Genomic DNA, 12,236 nt, shown 5'->3' with positions numbered 1-12,236 from the left:
AGAATTTTGTTGACCAGAAGTTCCATTTGAGTCACTAGTCTGGAGAAGCTGCTAAACTTAAATCAATAAGTTAGAAATATTTAGCTCAGAACAAAGGGCATAGTATTTATGACTAAAACCCTATGTTCAATTTCTTTAACATTTGTTTTTTCAGAAGAAAGAAGTAGCATTTCCTCATTGTGTGTTTTGGTAAATTTCACAAAAACACAGAGAAGCAGATAAAAATCATATGAGTTTTCTTCAGCTATCCTTTAAAAAAACTGATAGAATATCTGCAGAAGAGAAGATAAAATTGGCCACAAGTCACGATAAATTATTTGGGGAATGGATATGTTTAACCTGCAGGTTTACATTTAGGATTGACAAAATATCTGTGGGTTAAAACTTTAAAGATGTTTATGAACGAGTAAATAGACACACTGTCTCCTATTTATAGGGAAGAACTGCAATATATTTCCCACACATAATAGTTTGGGCATTCAAAGTAATCCTTCCCACTTGTTTAAGTACAAGTAGTCTTTGGATTAATGAGTTTAAAATCTCCCCCTAAACAAGTTTAAAGTAATAGATTTCCAAATTCACCCAAGACTTTTCACATGGCAATCAATACAAATTAAAATCCCAGGACCCCCTGGTTTGTCTTGTAGTAAGGGGTAAGGTGCAGGACCTGCTAGTAGCATATGATATCAGAGGGTCACAGGTCTTGGTAAATTGGAGCTTGGGCAGCAGTAGTAACTCCCTTCCCAAACATTGCTGAGAACAGCTGCTCCCCAACATTATTGTCCATGAGAATCACTCTAGGCTTGTTAAAACAGATTCCAGGGCAGCACCCCCGAGTTTCCCACTCAGCAGGCCTAGGTGAGGCTGTAAAATTCTCATTTCTAATGGTGATGCTGACATTGCTGATAGGTGAACAACCCTTTGAGAACCACTGGCCTAGAATACCTAGTCATCTGGGGCTATGTCTTTGTTCTGTTTTGTGTGTGTGTGTGTTTTCCCAGCCAAGAGCTGAAAGTATGTGAATGCCTTGATAATCAAAGTGAACTTTTTGAGACTGCAAAATCTCAATGATTTATTAAATTATTAATTGAAATCTGCAAATTTTTTGAGATTCCCTAGTGATCTGTATACACTTGTAGTTTGAAAAACACTGTTGATGGATTTCCATATTGGATATGAAATAGGATTAATCTAACTGTGAAATTTTTAAAAAATATATTTAATGCTTTTTTTCTGTTTCCTTACTTTGTTAAAGTGTCCTAGAATCATGGAATCAAAGAAGGTTTGCATTAAAGGCCCCCTTATGTTTCCTTTAGTATAACCTATGGTAGCTGTATAATTCTTTGTTTATTTTGTTTTTACTGTTGACACTATTATAGATAGTGTCCTCCCATTTCCCCCCACATTTGCCCACCTCCATCCATCCCCTTTACCCCACCCACCCTCCCATGACCATCACCATCACCACACTATTGTCTGTACCAAAGGGCTATACATATATATTCTTTGGCTAATCTCTTCACCTTCTTCCATCCAGTCCTCTATCCCCTCTGACACTTGTCAGTCTGTTCCATGTATTCATGCCTCTGGTCTATTTTGTTCCTCAGTTTATTTTGTTCATTTGATTCCACAGATCAGTGAGATCATATGGTATTTGTCTTTCTCTGAATGGCTTATTTTGCTTGACTACTGTTCAAGCAAGCAGTTATTTGAATTGCCCTATTCCCTGAGAAAAGGGTAGAGAAAATGGCTGTGTGTTTGTGTGTGTGTGTGTGTGTGTGTGTGGCGGGGGCGGGGTTACAATATTATATATCATAATGATTAGAAAATTAGTTTTATCTTTATTTTATTTTTTAAATCTAGTTTTACATATACACTCTATGAAGATTTATTTCTATTAAAATAGCATATGCAATGAGTGTCTTTTAAAATTAAGTTCAATTTTTTTTTTATATATGCTTTTCTTGCTATACTATGACTTCTAGGCAGGGACCATCTCTTATGCAATCACAATTCCTGTGCATTTTTGGTGTTTAATCAATGTTTTCAGAATGAACCTGACCTTGAATATTAATGGTTGTTCAATTTGAAGTAAAGTTCCTGCATAACAGAGACCATAGCTGTACTTTATTTGTTTAAAAGAGTAGTGTTGATGGGAAATGATATTTTTTGAAAATCTTTGCATTTCTTTAGTCAACCCCTTATTTTAAAAGGCAATGTGATATCTAATTATTATCTTTATTTGCAATGACATATCAATAGAAATTGCATTATTAATTTATTGCAATGGAAAATTGTCATCATTTATCTTAAATGAAGAATGCCAGTCTGGAATATTATCACAAAAATGCCAATAAATAGAGATAATATGTTTTAATAGAACTTGAATAAAACACAATCCACATACTGTCACGTCAGAAAATAACATGATTTATTATTCAGAAAGCACATCAGAACTTTGAAATCTCCCCAGGCTATCAAGCATCATTATATATAAAAAGCCTAGAGGTGCAATTTAATAGAAAATTTTGGTTGCCAAACTATCAGACAACAGAATGTATTTTTCTTATGTAAAATATTTATTTTCTATTCATAGCACCTTGTCTTAACTGCTAGAGAATAAAATCCTGTCAAAACAAATGACTTTGTTTAGTATACAAAAAGGAATGTGGTTACAAAAAAAATTGGACAAATATAAAAAAGATGTCCAGTTTTGAGGCAAACACCTACTTATGTGCACAGCATTTATTGTTTCTGATATCCAACATGATAACAAATGTGGACAATGGACATTCCAGTAGAATCTGCAAGTGCACATGATTATATTACAAATTTGCTCCCTGGTATCTGGGCTTTAATTACTATTCATCATGCTGAGTCTTCCTAATTGAAAGAGGAGAATTGTTGTAGTTGAGAGGATCCTATTTTGATTAAGTGTAGAAGTATGCTTGTTGAATTTTTCCCTGATAGTGTCAGAAGCTTCCTAGGGGGACGATAAAGATAAAGATCTTGTCTCTCATGGCAGGAAACTTCACAATTTTGGATATATGAGGAAGAAGAAAAGGAGCAACAGAACTGAATTATTATATAAAAATCGTGATACATAAAATTACATATTGCTTGGACTGAATTGTGTCCCCCCCCCCAATTCATATGTTGAAGCTCTAATCCCCAATATGACTGAATTAGGAGATGGGCCCTATAAGGAGGTAATTAATAGTTAATGAGATAATAAAAGTGGGGCCCTGATCCAAGTTCTGATGTGGCATATGATACTCCCTTTTTCTCATTGCTTAATGGCAGTCACTTGGCCAAGGTTAGCATCATTAGGGAGGAAAGGTATCATATTCAGGAGGTACCACAAAACACACAACAAAGAGTGGGGAAGTGTCATTTCTGGCTCACTTGTCTGTTGCTGTATGACAGACTATCCCAAAATTTAGTGGTGTACAATAGCAATCTACTATTTCTCCCAGTTCTATGGGTTAACTGTACTTTGTGGGCAGTTCTTGTCTGTGGTCTTCCTGACAGTTGCTGCTATATAGCAGACGAGTTTGGTGTTAGCTGAAGGGCTCAGTGGGACTGGATGTACAAGACGGCTTCTTCCCTGGTGTGTCCAGACTCCAGTGCCTCAGTGTTCCTCCATGTGGCCTCTCTCTCCATCAGAATGTCCTGGACTTCTTAACTTGTGGCTATCAGTTCCAAAGGGCAAGAATAGAAACTCAGCCCTCTTAAAACCTGGGCGTGGGACTAGTACAGCATCACTGGCTCTGTGCTCTATTGGTCAAAGCAGTTGCTGACCAGCCCAAATCCTTCAAGTGGTAAGGGAGAAATTGACAGTGGCCAACTTTGAGACAAGCTGTCACATCTTCGTAAAGGAAGAGAATGCAAGTAATAGGGAACAATAAAAAGTCTTCCACAGCCATGCCCATCCATATGAATGATATTATTTTCGTATCTCTCCAGGAAGTGTACTAGTATGTGAGTTTGATGTATTAAATAATATAATACCATCATTTTTGCCAAATTATAGAATTGTGGAAAATAATCATGGGTGAATGCTGAGGAAATGGTTTTGAGAAGCTCCTAAAGGTATGGCACCATGCCTCGTCCCTTATGTGGTGCCATACCACTCTTTTCCAAAGCTCTCTTTAGTAGCCCATATTCTTGTGACATTAAAATTAACATAGCTTTTCAATGAGTCGTATGTATCTCTACTCTTCGCAGGGTGCTAACCCTCCAAATAGTCAACCTCTCCTGGGTGGCAAGCTTCTAGGGGTCATATCCATCATTCATCTATGGGCTTGTTTATGGTTGGCAGCAGAGAGTAGGACAACATCATTACAGGGAGAGGTTGACCCTTTAATGAGGTGAACTTATTTGGAAAAGACAGAAGGACTTGCCCAGTGAAAGCACCACAAGGGTTGCTATTATGCTTGGCCTGGTGAGGGTGCATGATCTGTGTTTTGAGATTGTTACTGGATAAGATCCCTGTTAGAAATAGTCTGAATCATTTAGCTTGTTTAAATGACACAGTTGTTGCTGAAAGGTCAAGCTGTGAAAGAACACAGCTGTGATTAAATTGGGTGTGGGGAGACGGATGAAAGAGGGCACACTTCAGCTTATTGGATTAAACTAATGGGCAGCGGCTGCCCAGTGAAGCAGAATCATCAGTCACAGATAGGGGTTGGAATCTTCCACAAGTTTTTTCTGGTTACATGGAAGTGATGCCAGTTACTACCACTACAGCTTTAATCGAAATGTGAATTAATAAGTTCAGGAGCTATTAAAATATTCTAAAGGCTTTAATTGGCAAAGGGTACATTTTCTTCAGGATAATTTTGCCAAATCTAACTTTCTGTTAAAACCCTTCTGCAGGATTGGCTGATTGTCTAAGGTTTTAACGACGTTTAGGAAAAAGGACTTACTACTTTTTAATGGAATATAAAATAGGAGAGAGGTATAAGTAATAGATTCCAGAAGCCATTTCAACTTAAACATAATGAAGTATACCTTTATAGGGAATTTGTCACACTGATCAGTAGATTATGAATCATAAATCCCCTCATCATCTACTCTGGGGATCTGCAAACTTTTTCCATAAAGGGCTGCATAGCAATTATCCTAGGCTTTTAGGCCACAAGATCTTGATGCAGCTACTCAACTCTGCCTTGTGGCAGAAAGCAGCCATATACAGTGTATAAATGAATGGGTGAGCTAGTGTTCCAGTAAACACTGATGTAATCAGAAGGTGGGCAGTCTTAATCCCTGAGCAGCTAACCCCTTATCTAGTCTCTTTCACCCCCTTTATGATAGAGTCAGGACAACAAATTCCATAGAAAAAGGACAAATAATGAGAGGTGACTTTTATGTTTCCTTTGTACTTTCATAATGAGGTTAGGTCCTTATTTCTAATCTAATGAGCTATATGATCTCTCATAACAGCATTCATTCATTCATCTTTTCCTTCTGCATTATTTATTTGTTCACTCTTATTTTATACAAGCATTTTTTTCTGAGTAAAAACGTCATTATGACTTGGAAAAGCATTGAAACCAGAAATAGCAATACGGGCATCATCATTGAGCATCATTATGTACCCACCGTGGGTCAAACTCTAAATCTGCACTTTATACTTATTATTCTATTCCTCATAATAATCTTTGGAAGGAACTGCTCTCATCATAAAGATATTAGTTATTATGTAATTAGTAAATGCTAGAGCTTCTATTTGAATTTGCCTTAAATAACATGTATCAGTACCAACTAGGCCCTGGGTACTTATCTGAACTCTTTGTAAATGTTATCTCATTTAGTCTTTTTTTGTTTTAATCCTCACTCAAGGATATTTTTTCCATTGATTTTTAGAGAGAGTGGAAGGGAGAGGGAGAGACAGAGAGAAACACCGATGTGAGAGAGACACATCGACTGGTTGCCTCCTGCATGCCCAGGATCTTGCAACCAAGGTTCCTGCCCTTGACTGGAATTGAACCCGGGACCCTTCAGTCTCGTTACATGGAGGTCATGCCAGTTACTACCACTATAGCTTTAATAGAAATGTGAATTAATAAGTTTAGGAGCTACTAAATATTCTAAAGGCTTTAATTGGCAAAAGGTCCTATTTCTTCAGGGTAATTTTGCCAAATTAGAGAGAGAAACATCGATCAACTGCCTCATACACATTCTGCACTGGGGATTGTGCCAGAAACCTGGGTATGTTCCCTGACCGGGAATTGAACCAGTGAACTCTTGGTGCATGGGACAATGCTCAACCATTGAGCCATAATGGCCTGGTATTATCTCTTTGTTCTTGATTATTAGTAGCATCCAAAGGAAATAGGATAGGAATGCCAGAGCAACACTATGACATCAATGGAAAAAGAAATCCCTGGAGATTTATAAAATTTAGTGGTGGGTCCTTCACTCTCGATTATCTTTAGTCTGTTTGCTATAAAAAAAAAATCCAGTTAATTTTGGGAGTTTCATGTGCCACAAGTTATTCCCATACTCACAGCCATCTTGTAAATTCAATGGTGACATGCAGCTGGATGATGGAATGTGGATGAATTAGTCATGATAGCTGAAAAAGTAGTTCAAAGAATAGTAAGAAGGTGATCCTTAAAAATGGAGTACTGCACATTTTTATCTACACTAATAAAAGACAAAGATATTAATTGACCATACCTTCACTATGCCCTAAGCCACACCCACCAGCCAATCAGAGCGACTTTATGCAAATTAACCCAACCAAGATGGCGGCCAGCAGCCAGGAGCTGGAGCAAGCAGGAGGCTTGGTTGCCTGGGTGATGGAGGAAGCCAAGCTTCCTGCCTGCCCTGAGCCAGCTGTGGCCTTCGCTCATGGCAACAAAGTTTCAATTATAGAAGACAAATAAATCCCAGATAACTGCTTCCAGCCAGCCTCCACTGGGAGCTTGGGTGGCTGGGGGCTGTGGCCAGCCTGCAAGCAGCCATCAGCCCCTCACCCAGGGTGGCCACACCCTCATGGGGTGAGGGTCCCCGCTGGGGAGCTTAGCCAGCCTGAAAACGGCCCTCAGCCCCTCACCCAGACTGGCCAGGCACCCCAGCAAGACCCCCTCACCCTGAAGGGGCTGTGGCCAGCCTGAAAATGGCCCTCAGCCCCTCACCCAGGCTGGCCAGGCACTCCTATATAATAAAAGGGTAATATGCAAATTGACCCTAACAGCAGAACGACTGGGAATGACTGGTCACTATGACACACACTGACCAGGGGGCAGATGCTCAATGCAGGAGCTGCCCCCTGGTGGTCAGTGCGCTCCCACAGGGGGAGCTCTGCTCAGCCACAAGCCAGGCTGATGGCTGCCAGTACAGTGGTGGTGGTGGGAGCCTCTCCTGCCTCCTCAGCAGCGCTAAGGATGTCTGACTGCAGCTTAGGCCTGCTCCCCGCTGGCAAGTGGACATCCCCCGAGGGCTCCCGGGCTGCCAGAGGGATGTCTGATTGCCAGCTTAGGCCCAGTCCCCCAGGGAGCGGGCCTAAGCCAGCAGGTGGTCATCCCCTGAGGGGTCCCAGACTGTGAGAGGGCACAGCCTGGGCTGAGGGAACCCCTGAGTGCACACACACATCTTTGTGCACCAGGCCTCTAGTTTAAAATAATATAACAAATGAAAACAAAAAAGCTTTTAGTAACTTTCTGACAACCTTAGAAACAATATCCCAAAGAGATCAGTTTAAATGACTTAAAATCTATATTAATAAAAGCATAATATTCTAATTAGACTGGACAGCTGAGCAACCTTCCAGACATAATTCTGGATGTCCTTCTATATGAAACTGTGGTGGCAGGGGCTGAGGCAGAGGCAGTTAGGTGCAATCAGCCAGGAGGCGAGCAGTTAGAGGCCATCAGGTAGGCAGGCAGAGTGGTTAGGGGCGATCAGGAAGGCAGATGAATGGTTAAGGGCAATGAGGCAGGCAGCGGTCCCAGATTGTGAGAGGGTGCAATCTGAACTGAGGGACTCCCCACAACCCTCCGTGCATGAATTTTGTGCACTGGGCCTCTAGTTAATATGCACTGAGTGGCCAGATTATTATGACTGGCCAGATTATTATGACCACCCCATCAGTACTTCATTGACACTTCCAAAAATACTGAATATTGAAAACTTCCTAAGCAAATACTCTCAAGGTTTTATTATTATTATTATTTGCATAACTAATTCACTTCATTGTACTGATGGGGTGTTCATAATAATCTGGCCACTCAGTGTATAATTCCATGTGGCTAAGCATTCATTGTGAAACAAATGAAATCAGGGTGATTATTACTATTCCAGGAAAATAGGCAAGACGCTATTTTCAGGATGAATTCAATATTATATCAGTTGCATTTCATTTTAATACAATTTTAAGAGTAAATTAAAAAATGCATTGCCAGAATCCTGACTCTTATTTGTTATTTGATTTACCTGGGCTTCTTCACTTCCCTCCAGTGATGTATCTCAGTGTTTTTAATTATAAATTTCGTCGTACAAAACAATCACAAAATGACCTTGCTTTCAGGATCAAAGTAGTTTTAAATAATTACCTTTAAGTTGCTTGTTTTATTACTTTAGATCATTCACTTCTTTTCCTAAAGCAATTATGTTGTTTAATGTGACTATTAGCATGTGTAGTTTTCTTTCATTATATCTGAATGATCTTAATAATTTAGGAGAATACAAAGTACCTCAGGGCATCATGGGGATCTTTGAAGAGACCTAATCAATATCATCTATTACTCATCCAATTTTGACCAAAATGAGAAGACAAAAGAATGAGGCCAAGGACAGATAAAAACATCACCTTTCTTGCTCATAAAGTCTGGGTTGAAGAACATTGCTTGATGTAAGAGGCAGACGTGCCTGATAATAGAACCCCAGAATTAGGGGACTATCCCTACAGTTGCAGACCTCCCCATGAAGGATGCTGTTCAGGTAAAGCTTGAAGCTTTGAGGACTTGAGGAAAACAGTTCCTTTGCAAGCATGTTGTTCACAAGAAGATGAGAGTGCTCTGGTTTTGTTTATTTTTTTTCACCAAAATTACCAATGAGACTAGGCAGTCACTTCACTTTCCCTTATAAAGTGTAAGAGTTTCCCAGAGTGTCACCTGACCTTCATCGTTAAGAAAATGTTGGAAAAGAAGAGGGAGTTTCCTTGGCTCTGTGGTGTATTGTGTTCTGGAACCACTGGACTCATCTAATAAGTCTGTACATAACTAGGGATGTTGTTATATCCCTGAGGGGTATGTCTAGTCTTTCAAATCATTCTTTCTCTCACCTGCATAAGCTTCTCACTGCTTCTATATATTCCCCTCACCATTGATATGCAATACAGATGTTTTGCTCAAAGATTCTGAAGTGTGCCAACAATGAATTACTTTAATTGATCTCCAATGCACTCAGTATTCAAAGTTGTGAATGCATTCTATTTCCCATTTCCTGTTCAGACTTCTTGGCTAACAGAGTCTACTAGGTATTCTGCAACCGGAATAAATGAAAATACTAAAATAAAACAAAAGAGCAATTCAAATAAAAATTACAGTCACCTAGATATTCCCCAAATTTGACTATAAATCTTCCATTATTATTAAGTTCCCAGTGAGAAATGAAAGTTCAAAAATTAATGCGTATTGTAAATTAAAGTCCAGAGATATTTTATTTCAAAGGAATTCAAATCCCAAATCTGATTATCTTGTCTTTTTTAGTTAAATGTACAAAATTCCATATGCATCAGTTAAATTATTACCCCTGAAACATCCTTTTCATTTTCTTACTTGGTTCTGTCTTAACTAAAGAGGTTCCAGACATCTTGGTTGAGCTGAACCCTTCAGTATAACAGTTTGAGCCATCATCTCTGTCTGTTTTGCCTGCAATAATAATATGCCATACACTTGGGGGCTTAAACAGCAGACATTTATTTTCTCACAGCTCTGGATACTTGAAGTCCAAGATTAGGGTGCCATCAGGGTTGATGTCTGCCGAGAACTCTCCCCTTCAGTTGCAGGTGGCCACCTTCTCACTATGTGCTCCCATAACCTTTTCTTGGTGCATGTAGGCAGAGAGAGGAAGAGCAAGAATCAGAGAGAAAGAGACAGAGAGAGGACTCTGTGGTGTCTCTTCTAAAAGGACATTTTAGAGCATCGGCCTGCGGACTGAAGGGTCCCAGGTTCGATTCTGGTCAAGGGCATGTACCTTGGTTGCGGGCACATCCCCAGTAGGGGGTGTGCAGGAGGCAGCTGATCGGTGTTTCTCTCTCATCAATGTTTCTAACTCTCTATACCTCTCCCTTCCTCTCTGTAAAAAAACAATAAAAATATATTAAAAATAGATAAATAAAAGGACATTAGTCCTTGGATAAAACAGTTATAGTACATTTACACAATGGAATACTATTTGGCCATAGACAGGAAGAAAATCTTACCCTTTGCAAAAGCATGGATGAACCTAAAAAACATTATGCTAAGTGAAATAAGCCAGTCAGAGAAAGACAAGTATCATATGATTTTACACATATGTGGAATCTAATGAACAAAATGAACTAATAAGCAAAATAGTGATAGACACAGATAGAGAGCTGACAGATAGCTCAAGAGAGGAAGAACTGATGGACACAGACAACAGTGTGTTAATTGCAGGAGGAAGAGGAAAATGAAGGTGAAAGAGGGTATAGGGGGGATAAATGGTGATAAAAAATAAAAGTAAATAAAAGGATAGTAGTCTTATTGAATTAGGTCCTCCCACCAGATCTAATCTAACCTTAAGCACCTCCTTATAAGGGCTCTATTTCCAAATGCAGTCACATTGAGAATTAAGGCTTTAACATACGAATGGGGGGGGGCATTCAGTCCATAATAGTCATCTTAATGGATATGGCTAATTCAGGCCTCACATGCTGTGTTAACTCGGTGCATAGGGCCCCATCATCTTCATATTCAGAGTCCAATGAGTTAATAGGAGACTTAAGGTTATTCAGGCATTAACTTCATACACACTAAACTTGAGACTATATCTCTAGTCTCTAGAGAAGTATATTATGGGCATGATTAGTCTATAATCTAATAGTTTATGTTGTTAAAGACAAGGGTGATCATATAGTATATTGACCAAACCAGGGCATGTTTTATAGTGACATGGGGCATTATTAATTTTGACAGGAATACTGGCATAAACTGGGACTGTCTCTGGCAAACCAGGACATTGGTTACCCCAACTATCTTTACCCTGCATATCTTTTTTGTGAGTCTCAGCATATTTCAATACCAGGATTTTTAATATTTGTCATTCCTGGTAGACTCAACTCTGTTAAGGAAGAACTTCTGTATGCCCATAATAGATGACCAACAAATATTTGGTGAATAAACTAAGACATGAAAGAATAATGTCTTAGTTTTCTGTGTAGTTGTATAGTTGAGCTCTAAATTTTGTGTCCAAGATATAGCATTCATTGATATACTATACAAAACTCATTAGTGGGTCAAAATAGTTTTCAGTATCTAACCAGCTTAACATTTCTGGTTTTATTATACCTAAACTAGAGGCCCAGTGCATGAGATTCGTGCACTGGGAGGTGGGGTCCCTCAGCCTGGCCTGTTCCCTCTCACAGTCCAGGACCCCTTGGGGGATGTCCACCTCTGACTTAGGGGGATCGGGCCTAAGCCCTCAGTCAGACATCCCTCTTGCAGTCCAGGGCTCTCGCAGTCCGGGACCCCTCACTCCTTACCGCCCACCTGCAGCAGAGATGGGAGAAGCTCCTGCCACTGCCGTTGCGCTCACCAGCTGTGAGCCTGGCTTCTGACTGAGCGGCGCTCCCCTTGTGGAAGCGCACTGACCACCAGGGGACAGCTCCGCATTGAGTGTCTGCTCCCTGGTGGTCAGTGCACATCATAGCGACCAGTCATTCTGCCATTCAGTTGATTTGCATATTAGCATTTTTTATATAGGACTAGAGGCCCGGTGCACAAAAATTTGTGCACTCGGGGGAGTGGGGAGGGGGGTCCCCCAGCCCGGCCTGTGCCCTCTCGCAGTCTGGGACCCCTCAGGAGATAACGACCTGCTGGCTTAGGCCTGTTCCCGGGTGGCAGAGGGCAGGCCCAGTCCCTAAGTGCAGCCCCTGGTCAGGCTCAGAGCAGGGCCGATTGGGGAGTTGGGCACCGCCTCGTCATGCACAGAGCAGGGCGGATCGGGAGGTTCGATGCCACCCTCAGTCACGCTCAGGGTAGGGC

At 40.4% G+C, this 12,236-nt stretch overlaps 1 protein-coding gene across 1 annotated transcript in view; it reads left to right on the top strand.

Annotated features, from left to right (window-relative positions):
- Window positions 1-12,236, top strand: part of MYO16 (myosin XVI) — a 524,958-nt gene that overhangs the window by 370,282 nt on the left and 142,440 nt on the right. The gene's annotated exons all lie outside the window — the stretch shown is intronic.

Source organism: Myotis lucifugus, unplaced genomic scaffold (genome assembly GCF_000147115.1).
Source record: "Myotis lucifugus unplaced genomic scaffold, Myoluc2.0 scaffold_33, whole genome shotgun sequence".
NCBI classification, from domain to species: Eukaryota; Metazoa; Chordata; class Mammalia; order Chiroptera; family Vespertilionidae; genus Myotis; species Myotis lucifugus.
Note: the sequence above shows the minus strand (reverse complement) of the source record. Positions and strands in the feature narration are given on the sequence as shown.